General features: G+C 49.6%; 1 protein-coding gene and 1 long non-coding RNA gene across 2 annotated transcripts in view; one reads left to right on the top strand and one right to left on the bottom strand.

Moving 5' to 3' along the window:
* Positions 1–16,809, bottom strand: part of Plxna2 (plexin A2) — a 193,335-nt gene that overhangs the window by 107,870 nt on the left and 68,656 nt on the right. The gene's annotated exons all lie outside the window — the stretch shown is intronic.
* LOC134473902 (uncharacterized) lies at positions 554–13,071 on the top strand. The gene is made up of 2 exons (XR_010044383.1): positions 554–848; positions 12,904–13,071. It is a non-coding gene; the product is annotated as an uncharacterized LOC134473902 (long non-coding RNA).

The following is a 16,809-nucleotide window of genomic DNA, read 5'->3' as shown; positions in this document are numbered from 1 at the left end:
CTGGCTTTGGGGCAGAGGTATGTGAGGTGAGGCCCAGGGAGCTTATTGTCCAGATTTCCAGGTGGGAGGGGCCCCTTGGAAATGAGAATGGAATAGGACCCCTTCTAGGAGCTTTCATTGAACCATGGCTATGTCGGCACAAACATTAATGACAGCCTCTTTACTTGAACATCCAACTCAAATCAGCCTATCCAATTAACTTGCTTACCGATGGGTCCAGCAAACTCATCCTTTTGCATCAATTTTTTACCTAGTTTTAGGGCCCTTCCCTGAGATTAAGCAGTCTAATATGAATTCATTTATAGCAGAAATAGGGCTTGTAGTCATAATTTTTTTGCAAGTACTGCTGAAGAGAGGTACAGTTGGGCGTCTTCTTCTCATGTCCCTCAGTAAAAAAGAGGTTGGTTTGACAGGCACTACAGTACAGAAGGAGGTGCCAGATCCCAACCCTAAGCTTTCTTATCAGCAGCTGGTGTGACTACAGGCAAGTCACTTCACCTGTTTATATAATCGTTTCTGTAACTACCAAATAGGGTGGTAACTCCTGTTCCTTCTAGTGGAAAAAGGATATTGTGAAAATGAAATGAGTCATCGGCCATGAATTCAGGGCTGTCCAATATTTACGTACTATGTGAGCGAGCCCTACACCATGAGCCAAGTGTGATAAACAACATGGGACCCCTTCAGGGCACCGCGGAAGGGGAAAGGGACCATCCAGCTGGTCTTCACAGACATATCAGCTGGCCTATGAGAAGAGGTTTGTGTGGGGACTCAAGGGGACAGCATGGCGAGTGGTCAGTGCCTATCTGGCCACTGGAAGAGGATCCACAGGAGGCTTCCTGAAGGAGGTGAGGCCTTGCAGAGAAGCAAGGGTGGAAATAGAGTTCTTGGTATAAAATTTAATATAATTATAAACATAGTATTTAATGGTTAGGTCCAGATTTCTTAGAAACCTGGTCTCTTGGATGGGCCCACTTGGAAGGGGATCTGACTGTTGATCCAGAGAGGGTTGAGCAATGATTTTAGGGTCTGGGCACCTTCTGTCATGAGATTCTCTATAGACGAGCCCTCCTCTATTGCTGGGCTCTCTCGCTTGCGCTGTAAGAGTGTGTGCACCATGTGAGCGTGTGCACCATGCGTGGGCTATGCAGGTTGTCAGGTGTGAGCTGTGGACGTGTGCCCACTTAGATCTTCAGAGACAGCAAAGGTGGAGAGGCTCTGCGTTGCTCATGCTGTACTGGGAGCGCATTCATGAGCAAGCATCTGTATGTTTAGCACAACGAGACGCGGTTCGTGCTGGAGTTTATTTTTTATTTTTTTATTTTTTTTATTTAAGAGGAGTGGAGTTTATTTTTGTACAGCTTCATGACCCGAATTATTTATAGATTGAAGGCTTTGGTAAATTCAGATTCTGAGAGTTTTCCTCCTGTTCCTGCATATGCGCATGCACATGCTTGCATGTGCACAGATACACACACACACACACACACACACACACACACACACACCAGCAGCAGCAACTTGCCCTGCCCTCTGAGCAAGGAGGAGGAAACTTAACTAAGTGCACAGAGTCACAGCACAGCAGGCTGGGGCTCCCCGGAGAGTAGTGGAGAGCCTGGCCCTAAATGCTTGGGTAATTGGAGGGAGACTCCAGAGCCTGGATGATGTCGCCTGTGGACTTCCCTAGCCAGAAGAGGAGAGCAAGAGCAGGACACAGTGCTGAAAGTCCCTCTTGCCTGTGTTGACAAAGAGGAAGAAGGTTGCTAAGATGTAATACCTTTAATTCACACACACACACACACACACACACACACACACACACACGCACACATGCAGACACCATCCACACACACTCAGATGCTTCCAAAACTAGTCCCCAGTGAGTTGTCGGTCAATCACCGGGACTTTGACACTGGAGATTGACATTTACTGGTATGATTATTTCTATTTCTGTGCATGTATGAATCTGCCTTATATTCAGCTAGGGGTGAGAGCAGAACTAGCAGAGGGCTGCTCAGTGATAGAGGCATCCAGAGTTTAGGCGGGTTGAGTGGTAGCTTTCTGCTGGGACGTGGGAGGAGTCTACTGCACTGGACTTCTGCATCTTGGGACAGTCTGAGAATTAACAGCCTATCAAGGGTTAGTGGGCACTGTGACTATCACTGAGCACCTCTGAGGAAGGTCGATGCTCACTGAGGGTCAGGTTGGAGAGAATGGCGGGGGGGATGGTGCTCCACAGATCAGCTCTTTCTTTTTCCTTCCATCCCTCTCTCCTTCCTTCCAAGGTACTGAGGATTGAACCTAGGGAATTCACACTGAGCTACATCCCCAGCCCTTTAAATTTTTAAAAAATGTAGAGATAAAAAAAAAATGTAAAGATAGGGTGTTCCTAAATCACTAAGTTGCCCGTGCTGGACTTGAACTTATAATCCTCCCACCAGACTCCCAGAATTCTGTGACAGTTTTCTTTTGCTAAACTACGGCTTCTCTGCTCTTCCTTAGCCAGAAGAGGAGGCCAAAGGACCTATCTATGCCACTCCTAGAACAGAGAGTACAACCCCTGCTTTGTACCTTCCTATTTATGGTTAGTGACCAATTGTATCTCACACAGGTGCCAGGTCTCTATCCATAGGGCTTTCCCTCCACCACCAAGGGGACACTGATGGCAAGGCAGAGGGGGCAAAATCAGGGTTCTTGATTCCACCTCTGGGCAGAGGGCTTTGTACTGTAAGGCCCAGGCAGGGACAAGGACATTGAGAGATAATTCAGGAACTTGTCCCATCTTTCACTCACTGCTCTTGCTCTAGGTCTCTGCAGGCCAGGGACTCCAGGAAAAAAAGCAGCATCCAGGGGCAGAGGAAGCACTTGATTGTTCTGGGAAACAATAAGATAAACACAGCAGGGACAGCCTGAGCATTAAGCAGCCTCGAATGAAATCAAATCACGCAGAGACCAAGCAATAATTTACATGGATTGTAAGGAATTTGGGCTGGGGGAAAGAGCCTAGCGAGGTGATAGCAGGAATTAATAAAGAATAACGAGAAACTTCTGCCAAACTGAAATCTGTGTTTATCCAGCGCTCCCGCAATGTGGGCTCCTCTGAATCTCCATTTAAGGTTCTGCTCACAGCTTTTGTACCCAGTGCTTTCAAGAAAGAATGAAAGTGCTTATGTGTTTTGCCCAGGGAGACAACTTCACTAGATTCATGAGAAGGGAAGCTCACGCCCTGAAGAGGGGCTGTAAGTCATGAGAGAAGGAATGGTGACCAACCAATAGGTCCCAATTCCCAGGTGAGGTGTAAGAAAGACACTGGTGCTCGCTAGGACTAGGGAGATATGGTTTTGGAAGCTTTCTCTCATAATTTTAGCACATTCTTTGATTATCTATCCTATGTCAACCAATGTGAAAAGGGACTGGGGTGTACACAGGAATAATTTCCAGAGCTCTACGAGGCAGACCTCTCTGTTTTGCAGAAGAGCTGTCAGGTGTTTCGAAGAGGTTCACACAGCTGGTAAGTGGCAGTGTAGAACTCAAAGCTGTGTCAGCCTGGTCCCAGAGGCTACTGCACTCCTTTTTCATTCTGCCCTCTCTGGGGCCTCAGTTTTCCCTCAGTTGAAGAGGAGGGCAATGCTTGCTTCCCAAGTAAAAACTAAATCTAAACAGTGCCAGGGGACTCTGGGATAAATCCTGGGGAACAGAATAGCTGTCTTTCCAGTGTGACAAAGAAGGCCACCCGCAGTTTGGGAGAGCAGGAAATGATAAGGAGTTTAAGAGGGTTATTTAATTAACTCGTTCTTTTCAATAGCCTGTGATTGCTCTGCCTTGTCGAATCTGGAACTGTAATCTTTTGCTTTCACTAACACTGAAGATGGTATTTTCAGCTGCAGGAACAGCAAGGGAGGTCTAGAGCTCTGAGCACCACTGTCTGACCCTGGCCCTGTGTCTGGAGGCAGGAGACACCCTGAGATTTTAGGAGGAGAAACGATGTTTTAAAATGCACCTGGCAGATATACATATGTGCAGAAAATACAGGGTGACTGAGTGAGGCAGAGACACCTCCACGCTTGCTGTCTCTTCTGTCTCATCACTAGCGGGCTTGGTCTAAGTTTTTATTGCCTCTTATCTGTGCTACTGCAATAACCTGAAAAATCTCCCTGCCTCCAGCCCATCCTGCTCTAATCTATTCTACCAAACACTGCCAGATTAATCTTCTTAAAACACTTATTTGATCCTGCCTTTTCTGCATGCAAAATCCTTAAATTTCAGGTGTTTGTAATTTTCTTTCTCTTGCTTATCTCTGTCTTCTAATTTTTAAAATGATGAACATACACACTACTTTTGGAATATTGAAAAAAAAGTAAATTGTATGCATTCATGCACATACACAACACCCTTAATTGCTCTCACTGAAAATTTAGAAAAGTTCACTTTCCTCAGTTCGTTATTTAAAGGTTTAACTAGCATGGCCTTTACATAGTTTTCCGGTTTTATCCTGGGCTTGTTGGTCTTCATGCTTTGTCCTGATAATTTATTCTGTCTCCTAGATCCTAACCATCCTTCAGCATCCAGCCCAAGAACCATCATCTCTCTCATGAAGCTGGCACTGACTCTACTTGCATCAATCAATTTTCTTGGTGCTGGCACAAACCACCTGACACCCACAATTTAAGGAAGGCTCACAGTTACAGAAGTTTCAGTCCATGGCCTGCTGAAACAGAGTGGAAGGGGAAAAAGTTGCTCAGCTCATAGCATCTGGGAAACAAAGAACCTGAGAGCAAGAGGCTAGGGACCAGATAGAGTCACCAGAGTCTCCCCCATGACCTATTTCCTCCAGCTAGGTTCAACTGGACTCAATATAACACTTCACTCAGCTATGAAGTCATTGATGGATTAACACATTCACAATCTGATCATCTCTCCAAGACCCTCTTAATCTGATAAAGCTGACAAACAAGATGAACTGGCACACTGATTTTCATGGGAATCCCGTAGCATCTGGCATGTCTCTTGGTGAAGCTGTGTCTTAAGATGAAGTAGTTAGAGAAGAGACTATATGAGTAGCGTTATGGCTTGTATCATAATGTCCCCCCAAAGATTAATGTGCTCATAGGTGGAGCTGTTTGGAGTTGGAGTATTTAGGGCGTATGAATATGGATGAAGGGTGTGTGATAACTAAATCAGTCTACTGATTTCCTTAGCATAGTTCTGAGTGTGGATAATGGCAAGCTCCACCCTGGGTATGGGTGGCATCAACCAAATAGGCCTACACCCTGAGTGAGATAAAAGAAAAGAGGAGGCTTGCTTCTCCCTGCTTCCTGACTCCCCTGCCATGAACTGTTTTTCCTTGGCAATACCTCTCTGCATCCTGCCCTGCTTTGGAGCCAACCATGGGATGAAACTTCTATAAACTGTGAGTCAGGGCCAGGGATCCAGCTCAGTGGTGTAAGTGCCTTCCTGGCAAGTGCAAGGTCATAAGTTTGATCCCAAGTACCAAAAACAAAACAAACAAACAAATGAAAACTGTGAGCCAACAATAAATCTTTCCTCCTTTGACCTTGAGTATGCCAGGTATTTTGTCTCAGCAATAAGAAAGTAACCAAGAGAAACAGGTGGTGTGCTTTCCAATGCACTGCCACACACACAGCAGGCCACCATGCATCCATAGGCTATCCATAATCCATACTGATAGAATGCCTGAGTCCTTGTTGTTGAGACTAGGCAGGAGGGCACTGTGACTCTCAGATCACATTATTTAATCTTAACCATTGTTGGACACCATGCTACAAGAGGCACTGCTATTATCTTCAGGGTATAGGTGAGGGTATCCTTGAGGCCTAAAGGGGTGGGTGATTTCCCCAAGGCCAAAAAGCTGGCAGACAGAAGGCCCAAGACCTGAACTGTGCTGGAGCTTCATTTTCCGAGGCCTGTTTTCCCATCTCTAGTAAAAACAGGGTAAGCAGAGAGGGCATCTTGCTCCATCTACTCCACCTGTGCCCTGTCTTCCAGAGCCTGGCTCATAACACTACTGTCTACATTTGTTTCTGTTGAAATGATCTTTCTGGCTCCCCAGTGTACTGGTAAGAACTCTTAAGAGCAAAGTACTACAAACACTTAAGGTGGTGCTCTGAAAAGAAATTCAGGGCCTGCAAGCTGGAATACTGCTGGTTGGAAGGCAGGTGGGGAACAGGGCTGAGGTCAGGCTGTGGGGCTCAGATCTGGGTCTGCACAACCATGGTGGAGGAGGAGGAAGAGGAGAGAAGATTCTCTGCTGTCCCCAGAGCAGCCCAGGGTACCCCATGTGCTCCAGTCTGTGACTTCCTGGCAGAGCCCAGGGGTAAAAGAGATAGCTGGGGGAGGGTCCAGGTCTGTGAAAAGATTCTGTCTGAATGCTATTGGGCGTCACACCTCTTCCCCTCTCCTCTTCCAGGAGAGAGGCTTTTATAAGGAGCTGCTTCATGACAACAGATCCCTAATTAATTCATTGCTATTCTTCTGGGGCCAGATCATTCTAATCAAGGAGGGGTGACAAGTGCAGGTTGTCACCATCTGCTTGGTCTGCCACAGACAGTCGCTAGCCTTGCCTCCTGCACTGTTCTGAGGCGTGTGCCCTCCCCCTCTGCCCCGTCACCTTGTTCTCTCTGGCTGGACACCTGCTTCTCCTTGATGCCTATACCTTCTTGTGCTAATGGCCCCACAGCTGCCAGGCATGGTGCCAGCAGTGGCCAGATTGCTGGTGGCTGGGCATCGACAGCAGGCACCAGCATCTTACTGAGGAAGGTAAGGGAAGGGAGCAGGGCCTGACCTTGACCTGTTTTTCCTTTTCTCTGAACATCAGCAGAATATTGGGTAGGCTGAGCAGCCTTCTCCTTGGGTCCTCCCCAATCCTTCTGACCCAGGAGGCATCCTTCACCTGGGAGCTGTGTGCTCCTGCACCACAATGTCCCCACCTCCAGGAGCAGCTGCAAAGGATGTCAGTGCAGAAGACAGATTGAGACTACAGAGAGCTATCCCGGGCACAACATAACACAAAAGAAGCTTATGAAATGCTCCCAAGCTAGAGCATTCTCAGAGACAACACGAATCAGAGATTGTGCAGGTCTCACCTGGGCAGCCTCCTTACAGGCCTTTTTGTTTCCTTTCTCAGTGGTCCAAGACCCACTTTTCAGTCTACCTGTCCCATAGGTGCCACATGTAGCAGCTTAACTCTGGGGTGGAGGCCACAGGGCACTCAGTCAAGGGAGCCAGTTCTCATTTTCCTCACCTACACAGCTGGGATGCACGGGTCCACCAGCATGAAAAGTCTGCAGGAGTAACACACAAGGACTAGGCAAGTACTCAGGGAACTGGGAGGGGAGCAGGATAGAGAGGAAGTTTTGATTGACAGTCTCTACCTATAAACCAGGGTGGAACCAGACTCAGGAGGATAGGGAGGGAATTCTTCAGGGGGCCGTGGGGGCAAGTGCTCACTCCTGCACGCTGCCTTTTCCAAGGGAGCAGACTGGAGAGGGAAAGAAAAGGAAGACGAGGAGGAGAAGAAGAAGAAAGGGGGACGGGAAGGAGAGGGCAGCAGAAAAAGGAGGAAGAGGAGAAGAAAGGAACAGCTTCCTGAGAGCTCCCAACCTCCCTGTGAATGCAGCCCAGCTCATAAAAGAGCCCGAGGGAAGGCTTGGCCAGTGTCTCTGCAGGCCCTATTCCGGGGACACAGAGCTTGGGGAGACCACTGGTTCCAAGCATGGCAGCATTCAGACTGAGACCCCTTGCACTTTTTGAGAGAGATAAAAGCTACAGGGAGGCTTCAGTCCTTCACCCACAGAGAAGGCAGTTTGGGGCAAACCTGCCCACTTCTAATCTGCTCCTCAGAAAGAGCTTCGAGGAGCTGTAGCTCAGCTTTTGTGTGAAGCTCTGAAGCATCCCCTCTGCCCTTCCCACACCCCCAGACCTCTCCACATTTTTCTCTTAAAAGAGTGCTGCCTCTCTCCAGGGGTGGGGATCATTCACAGAATAGCACTTTGCTCCTCAGAGCTTTTGACAATTTGGCAGTGAGCTGCAGAGGAGCAGGAGAAAGGGTGATACAGGGGTGCATCTGGAGGATGGCCCAGTGTGTTTCTGGCCTCGGGTCAACCAAGGGACACTGGGCCCTGGGCTGGAGCAGGCCATCAGGTGGTGTGGTGGGGTAGGCAGGTGTGTGCTATGAGGCTGTCATTCATACCCACTTCTGCTGTTATCTGCTGGCTGCCCGGGACTGTCTGACAGCCAATCTGGGCAAGGGATCCTTCTGGAGGGAAGGGAGAGTTGATGTCCCTTAATCTAACGAGCACCAGGACTCCCAAGGACAAGATTGACTGGGGTGGGTTAGAGTTGAAAGGCTAAACCTAAACAGTGACTGACCTCCCACGGTGGCAAAGCCCAAACCTTTCCTAATAGGAAGGGAAACAGGTGGGAGAAAGGAGATCTATGGACTCCAGGCAGGATGTCATGCAAACAGGCCAAAGGGAAGGAGGATTCTAGGACTCCTAAGAGTGAGGACGTACAGCAGAGTCTCCAGTAAGGCTCTGAAGAGTCCCAGCCACTGGAGAGGCAGATGGCTTTGGAGTTGTTCTCCGGAGGTGCCAATGGGTATCCAGCCTTCTAGGGGGATCAGAGAACTTAGCTCCTCCTGGCTAACTCCACACCAACTCCCCAGCCTGGGAACCCAGCCTTACTGAGTCATTCTGGCACTGAAGTGTGTTTACCATTAACTGAGCATATACTATGCACTAGATGTGGCACCAGGCACCTTACACCAAGCCTATTTCAAAGATGAAGAACTTTGTATGGCTGCAGAGTGAGGCACTGGCCTCAGGCCACACAGCCAACCAGCCACACAGAAGGCTTGGATCCTGAGTCAGTCTGATTATTAATCCATTTGCTTCTCTAAAAGACAGTCACCTTTGTCTTGGGTATAATGTTAACATCTGACTGTCTGTCACTTTAATGCTCTTCTTCTGCTACATGAGTCCTTACCTAAGTGCCAACATAAATTATAAATTCCCAGAGGTAGAAGTTGAATCCATATAGTTCATTTTATTCAACTTTTAGCAGAGTGCCAAGCACGACGGGGTGCTTTAAAAAATTGCATTTTATCCTTGAATCAACTTAGAGCTCCAGAAAGCCACAAGCTTGGACCACAAAAGCTTACCCAGCAAGCCTCCTTTTCCTTAATGGCCTCACACACTTGATTTTGACTGTTTGCAACTCCATGAGAGTAACTCCCTGAATGCTGCTGTCACAAGGATGTCACAGACTTGGCACTTTATCAGGAGGTAACATGAGACACTGTCATACAAAAGGAGCCCCTGATTTTCACGTTAAACTCTTGTCCTGGTTTCCTTGTAAGGTCTCACATGATCGTAAATCACTTATAGAATGCAATGCCTGGGCATTGTCTCTCTTGAAAAATAGGGACACATTTAAAGCAGAGAGTTTCTAGTTTCCTTCATTTTCTTTAGGAATTGGCTGCTGGCACAGTGAGGCCAGATCTGAGGTTGGCGTTGATGCCTGTTCACCCCTGGGTAGCATGTTTACTTCCATCCCCTTTGTAGTTCACCATTTTAGCTTCCAAGCCAGTTATCATTACCTATGTTTGCCAAATCTTTCACCGAAAGTCACCTTAATTCCTTCTTTGGAAAAAAGTGGGTTGTGAACACATACATCATGCTCACATCTTCTCTTTTTACCATGTGAATCTGTATCTTGTTATATGCTGCCTTGATGTCCAATCAGATCTTTGTACCAAGAGCTTGCATCTTTGCCTCTGCAGGTAGGAGGTAGCTCTTGGTGAGGTGGAGGAGGAAGAGGTGGGAGATGCCACTAACTCTTAGAGTTGATGGCTGACTTGAACTCTGCCTCACTATAAAAACCCACACATGGGTTTGGATCTGTTTGTGTGAAAGGATGAATGACTAAATTAACAAATGAGTGGTTTTTCTGAGCCAAGAGTCTTTCTCAAAGGAGAGGAGACAAAGGCTACTTGGCATAAGGCCCATCCTCAGGCCACAGAGGACACTCAAGGTCATCATGACAGCCCAGTGAGTCTAGGCTCATCACCCTGTCCTGGCCAGGTCAAAAGCATGGTGGGGGGTGGGGAAGGCTGGGGGGGAGGAGAGTGAGGGGGGAGGGAGGAAGGAGGAAGGTGCTGGCCTCTCCTCCTCCCTGCCTTGGAAGGGAAAGAGGGATCTAGTCCCTGGGGTGTAGTGGGGAGAGATGGTCTCTATACCTGTCTCTCATTTCACACTAATCTTCAAATTCTCACTTGCTCTCTCACTGTCTCCCTCCCTCATCTGTATCCTCTCCCTCCTGACAAGTCTCTGTACCTGCCTGCTGTCTCTGTGTCTCTGACTCTCCTGCCCTCTCTCCGCATTCCCCCAGAGGGACAGCTTCTCCCGGCTTCCAGGGGAAGCTGTAAGCATGATACAGCCTGAGCTCAGGGCCACCCCACCCCCACACTGACCTGGGTCCACACCTGGGCTTTCCTTCTAATCCTAGTGGCCTTGACAACAACACTTGGGCTAATTTTTCCCTGTAATTAAATTGAAGGGTCCCCCCCCCAGTCCATCCCTAATCTCAGATAATTAGCTCTCTGATTGCCCAGCGCTGGGCAGGAAACCTCCTGTTTGGAGAGGGATTTTGGACAGACAGATTAGGCAAACACTATGCAGGAAGCTGCACTGGGGGCTGGGGAATCAGGCCGCTCAGAATTTGTTGTTAAAAGAGATCTGGGGTGGGTAAAAGTGCCTGGTCCCCTCCAGGTGGCCTGGCTGCCTCTGACCCTGGTGGGTTCTCTGGCAGACAGGCAGCTTGTCTTGGCTCTCAGCTGGCTGTGGGTATTCCCGGAGAGCACGCTCCTTCCCTGTCGCAGAGCATGTGCTTCCCTGCCTGGGCCAGGGGTGTAGACACCTTTCTAATGCTCATCCTGCATGCCAGTTGGTGATGTCCAAAGTCAGCGAAATGAATACAAATATGATGGGTGACAGTAAAACTGCATGACTTCTTCCAAACCCAAGAGCAGCAGTGCTTCTAGGAGAATGGAAAGTCCCTATTCATGTCCCATGGGTGCTGGGGAGGACCCTTTAGAGCTGGGTGCAATTCTCCCAGCCATGGCTGTCACATGTCAGTGTCACAGGCATGGCATTATCATCCACTGTGCTCTTGTGTGCTCTGGGGATGACATTTGTATTATTTCTGCCACCTAAGTTTCCATGGAGAGATAGAAGTCTTAGAACTCTGATGGCCATGGGCTGGTGGGCTCTTCTGCACAGGTCTGAAGGCCTGTTGCTATCCCAGTGGTCTCCCGAAATGCTTGCTGCTATGGGGTGGGGCTGGCATTCCCAGCAGCCCTCAATGGCTGAGCATGGCCAGAATTCTCATGCTGTTCTTTCTTCCTCCTGCAATATTTGGAGCTGTGGCAATAGCTCTCTGTGGTTCTCACAAGAAGGGGCAGGCACTAAAGTTGGGTGCTCTTGTGAAAGGGACTTGCATGCTGGGAGAGAGACCTGTGGGCCAGGACCTAGGGGATCTGCCCTGCCTGCTGCTGGAGGCGCCTGGCCCGGCTTCCTGGCTGCGGCTCCTCCAATGAGCTCAGTGCACAGGGAAGCAGCCTGGCCCTGGATGTGTTCCAGATGGGCTATCAGGTTTGCCCACACTCGACTTCGAGGCTCCTCTGGTCTCTGCGGCTCCCTCAGCTCTGATTCAGCTGCCCTAAAGGTCCACTGTGGAATGCACATGAAACCCAACCTGCTCCCACCGGCTCCCCCGCCATCAGCCTGTCCCTTCCTCCACTACCAGGGACATCACATTGCTTCCCTTCACAAACACGACCCTCACCTTGACACAAGGTTGGGACTGGGAATCTGGCCGGCAGCTGGGCCTCTGGTTAAATGCTCTGACCCATTTCCCTCTGGGAAGGAGTGTAAAATTCTGGGCTCAAATTCTGGATATCTGAGAACAAGGTGTCTGCATGGGGAACCTGGGGTGCAGCAGAGACTCCTCATGTTCCCCTGGCTGCTGGATCTGTCAGCTGGCAGTGACCCAGGCATGGAAGAAAAAGGAGGAGCACAAAATGAGGGGGGCCAGGCAGCAGATACATGACAGCATCTTGCTGTCCTGAGGCTCCCACCTCATTTAACTCAGCATGCTGGAGGAAAAACCAGTGCTGATTTGGCTTCAGTCTCCTGTATCTTGCCACACACATTAGTGAGGGCCTACTATGCACCAGGCAGGAGGCTTTTGCTTTGGAGGTTCAGAAACAAATGCCACATGGACTATGCCCCAGAAGCCAGGGCTATTTCCTATGCCACATAATTAATAGATTAATTATTCTCAGGGAGGGCCCAGTGGGCCTTGTAGTATAAAAGACTTTTACATAACCTCACTCAATCCCCACGGTTTAAACACAGTCACATTCATTACTGCTTCGGAGTGAAAAGAAGAAATTATTGCAAGTGGTGGTGGTGGTGGGAGGGGGTCCTATCAGGATTTTCTGTCCTATGTAACGTGCCTCAATTTCCCCTTTGTTACCAGGATTTGTTTTTGGAGTTTCTAGAATCTTCCATCTCGGCCTCCTCTATCCATCCTGAGCTGAGCTGAGCTGTTGCTCCAGGTCTTTCTCAGGAGTGCACTGCTTGGGCCTTTTGTTGAGGAAGGGCAGGCTGGAGGTGATGCCGCCCCTTTAGGGTTGATTAGTGGGGCTGAAATTTGCATTTTGCTTTGGAAAACCAGTTTGGGTTCTCTGGTGGGGAGCAGCAGGGCTCCAGCTTCAGTGGAGAACGCCCCCAAGGCCAGGTGTTTGAATTAACCACAGAAGCCTTCCTCCCCTCTCCTCACCTTCCTGCAGCCCCTGGCTCACCTCTCCCCTCTCACCAACAGGCTGGGGCTGTGCAGAGGGCTCTCTGAACACTGAACATGCCCGCAGAAGAAAAGGCTTTTTTCTTGGCTTCTTCAAAGAAGATGCGCAGCTCCCTCCAGCCTCTGGAGAATCAGCGAGGGAACAGTCTGTCTCGAAATGCCATTAAAACATCTCTCAAATTAAAACCATTCCTGGAATGTGCAACCTCGCAGGGGAGTGCTGCTGTCTGACTACCTGAGGGCGCCTACCGGGTCGGAGCCTCCACCACCCCGACTTGGGTTCCCAGTGTCCTCCCTTGACAACATCCAAGTGCCCTTGGGCGTGACATTTAGTCATTCAGGGCCTCAGTTTTACCACCCCATTAATATAACATAGAATTATCCCTCTCCTCCTTCCTTAATTTCAACACACTACAGAAAGCAGCAGTCTTGTGCCCTGAGATAACGGTCTGGGTGCTCTCTCCAGCCTCTCCCCATCCTCTTTCCCTGTCCTCTCTCTCCACAGTCACGGTGCTATTTTAAGTGGAGGCTCCCAGCCAAAATTGGTACTTTATTAATTACGTGTCAACTAGCCTGTGTAACACTGAATGCCCTTTCCAGATTGTATCAAATGCATAGCAGAAGGAGGAGTCCGGCGGTGTCCGTGTGCCTGGCACAGGGTATACTGAGAGCAGGTTCTCTCCTCCGAGTCCTGGAATTGCTGTTCAGGCCAGGCCTAGATCCACATGCAAGCCCCAATTTCAACAATGCCACCCTCCTGGGAGGCAGGGAAACGGCATCCTTGGAAGTGCAGAGGGCCTGGGTTAGCTGAGCTCTGCTAACAGACAGGGTGCTTTGGACACCTGGGTCCATAATACGCAGAGGAAGGCTGGAGATAACACTGACCATCTGCTCTCTCCAAAGAGAAGATGGAAATAGCACTGGAATCAGAGCTGGAAAGATGGGAGGGAGTCCTGGGTATGACACTGCTGACTGCCAGGTTTCTGAGACAGTTTCTTGCTGTGTGATTTGGGCAAGACCTTTGTCTCCTCTGAGTCTCAGTATACCTATCTGTAAAATTAGCATTTATTCAAGAAGAGCTTTCAAGACCTTTCTAGTTTTAGCTTCTTTCTGGGAGGAAATGCTAGGGAGGAGCAGAATCTCTTGGAGGACAGAGAAAATCTGTAACTTTCTGCCCCTCAACAGATCATGGGAAGACCAGTAAGAGGTGAACAGACAGCAAGCAGGCCCTGCTCTGTGAGCTGTAGCTGGATGAAAACATCCATGCTGACAGGCATAGGACACAGGTTCTGCCATCACCACTATGTTATTCGTGGCGAAAGCAAGACCCAGAGAGGTTAAGTGGCATCCAAAGTCACTGGATGGGTGGGGATCTGGCGAAGCTGCTTCAAAGTGTGTGAGCATCGTTATCCACACACTGCAGTGGGGGAGGCATGAACAGTGCTAGACACAACGCCAGTTCAGCTCAGGGCTGGAACTGGTGGAAAGATACATGGTTCTCGAGGCATCAACTGAGGAGGGCAGGTTAGGGGGGCTTCACAGAGGAGGTGGGATGTGGGTGAGGTGAGAAGGCAAGGAGGAATGGGAGGCCAGCCTCCTGGGTGTGGAGATGGGAATTTAGGCAGAGGGGGACCAGAGAAGCTGGGAGCCAGCGTGTGAGTACGGCAGGGGTGGGCGAGAAGGGGACACAGAGATGAAGCCTTTATGGTAGAGGGAGGCCAGAGCCCTGCTTGAAAGTTTGAGCCAGAGCTAACAGTTATGAGGGCAACTTTTTTGTTCTTTACTAAATGTGGAAGCTAGTGGGATGTGGGGATATGTGTCCATAATTCCAGTATTCTAAAAGGCTGAGGCAGGAGGACAGGGAGCTTAAGCCTAGTTTAGGTAACTTCGCAACTTAGTGAGACCGTCTCTCAAAAGGAAAAATACAAGGGAAAAAACCTGCCGAGCAACACACAATGAAGAGCCTGAGTTGAATCCCTGTTACCAAAAAGAATAAGAAAGGAGAAAAAAGCCAGAGAAAGACAGAGACAGGGACAGAGATATTAGCTTGGAGGAGACAGAGCACAAGGAACCACAAAGTCAGGGACATGTCATAAATGTCTCCACTTGGGTGGGAGTGGTGCCTGCAGACAGACAGATGGACAAATAGACAGGCAGATGAAGGGAATCCCACAGTCAGCAGTCAGTAGAGCCAGAGTCAGTGGAGAGGTCATGAGCAGCTCCCCATTCCCACCAAAGCTGATGAGAGAGTGGATGGTGGTGTCCGCAGGCCCTGGGGTGGGGCTCTGGACCATTTACATGAGGTGTGATATAGTTAGCTCAGATGTTACATCCCCTCACACACAATGACGCCTTTTCTGACTCTCCTTGTCCCCTAACAGCACTGGTTCCCTAGTTACAGGTTCCTGCTCTGCTTACATCTCTGACTCTGGCCACCACGATACTAAGTGGTGACTTGCTAGGATCCCTTCAGGCCACTGTGCGCGAGCTAAGCCCAAGGCCCAGGGCCTGCAGGCGCCTGCTCAGGAGAGGGTCAGGAGGATAGCTGGCGTGCTGCTTTGCACCTGGACCAATGCCCTTGCCTCACCTTGGCTGTCACCATGGCTTGTTTGCCTCTGGAGTCCTGGGCCAGCACAGGGAGGCAGCTGAATCCACATGCTCACCTGTCCACATTCACTGTGCTTATGGGGCCTGACACTTCTGCACAGTACTGCCGGGTGGCAATAATGAACAGTTTAGCATGGAAATTGGCCTTAGCAAGAGGTGGCTGGTGTGTGCATGTACGATTAGCGAGCACTTGGCCAGAGGACACCTTCAGCCCTACAGATCTTTGACCTCCCTGCCACAGCCAGGCAACCCTGCTTGCCCACCCCATCCCTTTTGTTTCCCCCAACTTTTCTGTTCTGTCCCCACCCACATCCAACTTAGAGGGGCGGGAGGAAGGAAATGTGGTACCTCCCTCTGCCCAGAATCTCTCTTGGACAGGGAAAATTCCTGATCTCCTGTCCTGATCCCAAAGGTAAGAGCCCAGTAGGGACTTCTCCTTTATAGTGGGCTCTCCAAGGAGGGCCAGCCTGAGACATTCTTCCTTAATGCCCGTGGAATTTGAATGAATAAGGGAAGAAAGATATTTAGAAGTTGGGAAAATGTAATTCCTTAAAAACCAGGACAGGGATCATCTTTGGGAACTTACAGAAAGGGGGATATGAAGGCCCTCTCAGGCTTGGGGAGCGGGGCTCTGGCTCTCGTCCTGCAGGCCTCCAGTAGCTGGGCATCGGTGGGCAGCAGCTGCCGGGGTGGAGGAAGGAGCTCCTAAGGATGTACTTAGCAGGCGCCGCCTGACTCTAGCGGCACTAATGGGTTCTGTTATCTCGTGGGGACCCTTGTCTGCAGATCGGCAAAGCGGAAGGAGGTGGTAGGTTAAAAATACTCTGTTAGCAATGAGGCTTAGGTGGGGGCTGTGCCGTGGGAATTGCAGCAATGAGAGCCCCCTGGGGCAGGAACCAAAGCTTAGCTTCTCTTTTGCCTCCAATTTTAATTTGCCTTGATGACTGACAAAGGACTGTGAGGATGGGGCACTAATTGCTTCTTTTCTGAGGTCCAGCGAGCCAAATGTCAGGTGGCTTGGCCTTTGCTCCTGTAGACCTGACACTGGGGCATCGTCTATGTGCTAGCAGGCATCAGGTGTTGGGGGGTGGGTGTATTGCCTAAACTCTGATTCATTTTATAGCTTGTAGTCCCTTCCCGAGAAAAGGGGATCTCATCCCCGATGTGAGGAAACACTAGTACCCTACATTTAGAGGATGCTTTGATTGCTTCTGAAGTGTTTCCTCATCTGACAGCTCACAGCAGCCTCACCATGTGCCTGGGGGCCAAGAACTATTACCCAAGTTTTGCACTGGGGGGAACAAGGTTCTGAGAGTTTAT

The sequence above is a fragment of the Cavia porcellus genome, unplaced genomic scaffold (assembly GCF_034190915.1).
Source record: "Cavia porcellus strain 051 isolate PalLab524CR breed Dunkin Hartley unplaced genomic scaffold, mCavPor4.1 scaffold_29, whole genome shotgun sequence".
NCBI lineage: Eukaryota > Metazoa > Chordata > Mammalia > Rodentia > Caviidae > Cavia > Cavia porcellus.
This window is presented reverse-complemented; position numbering and strand designations above follow the sequence as displayed.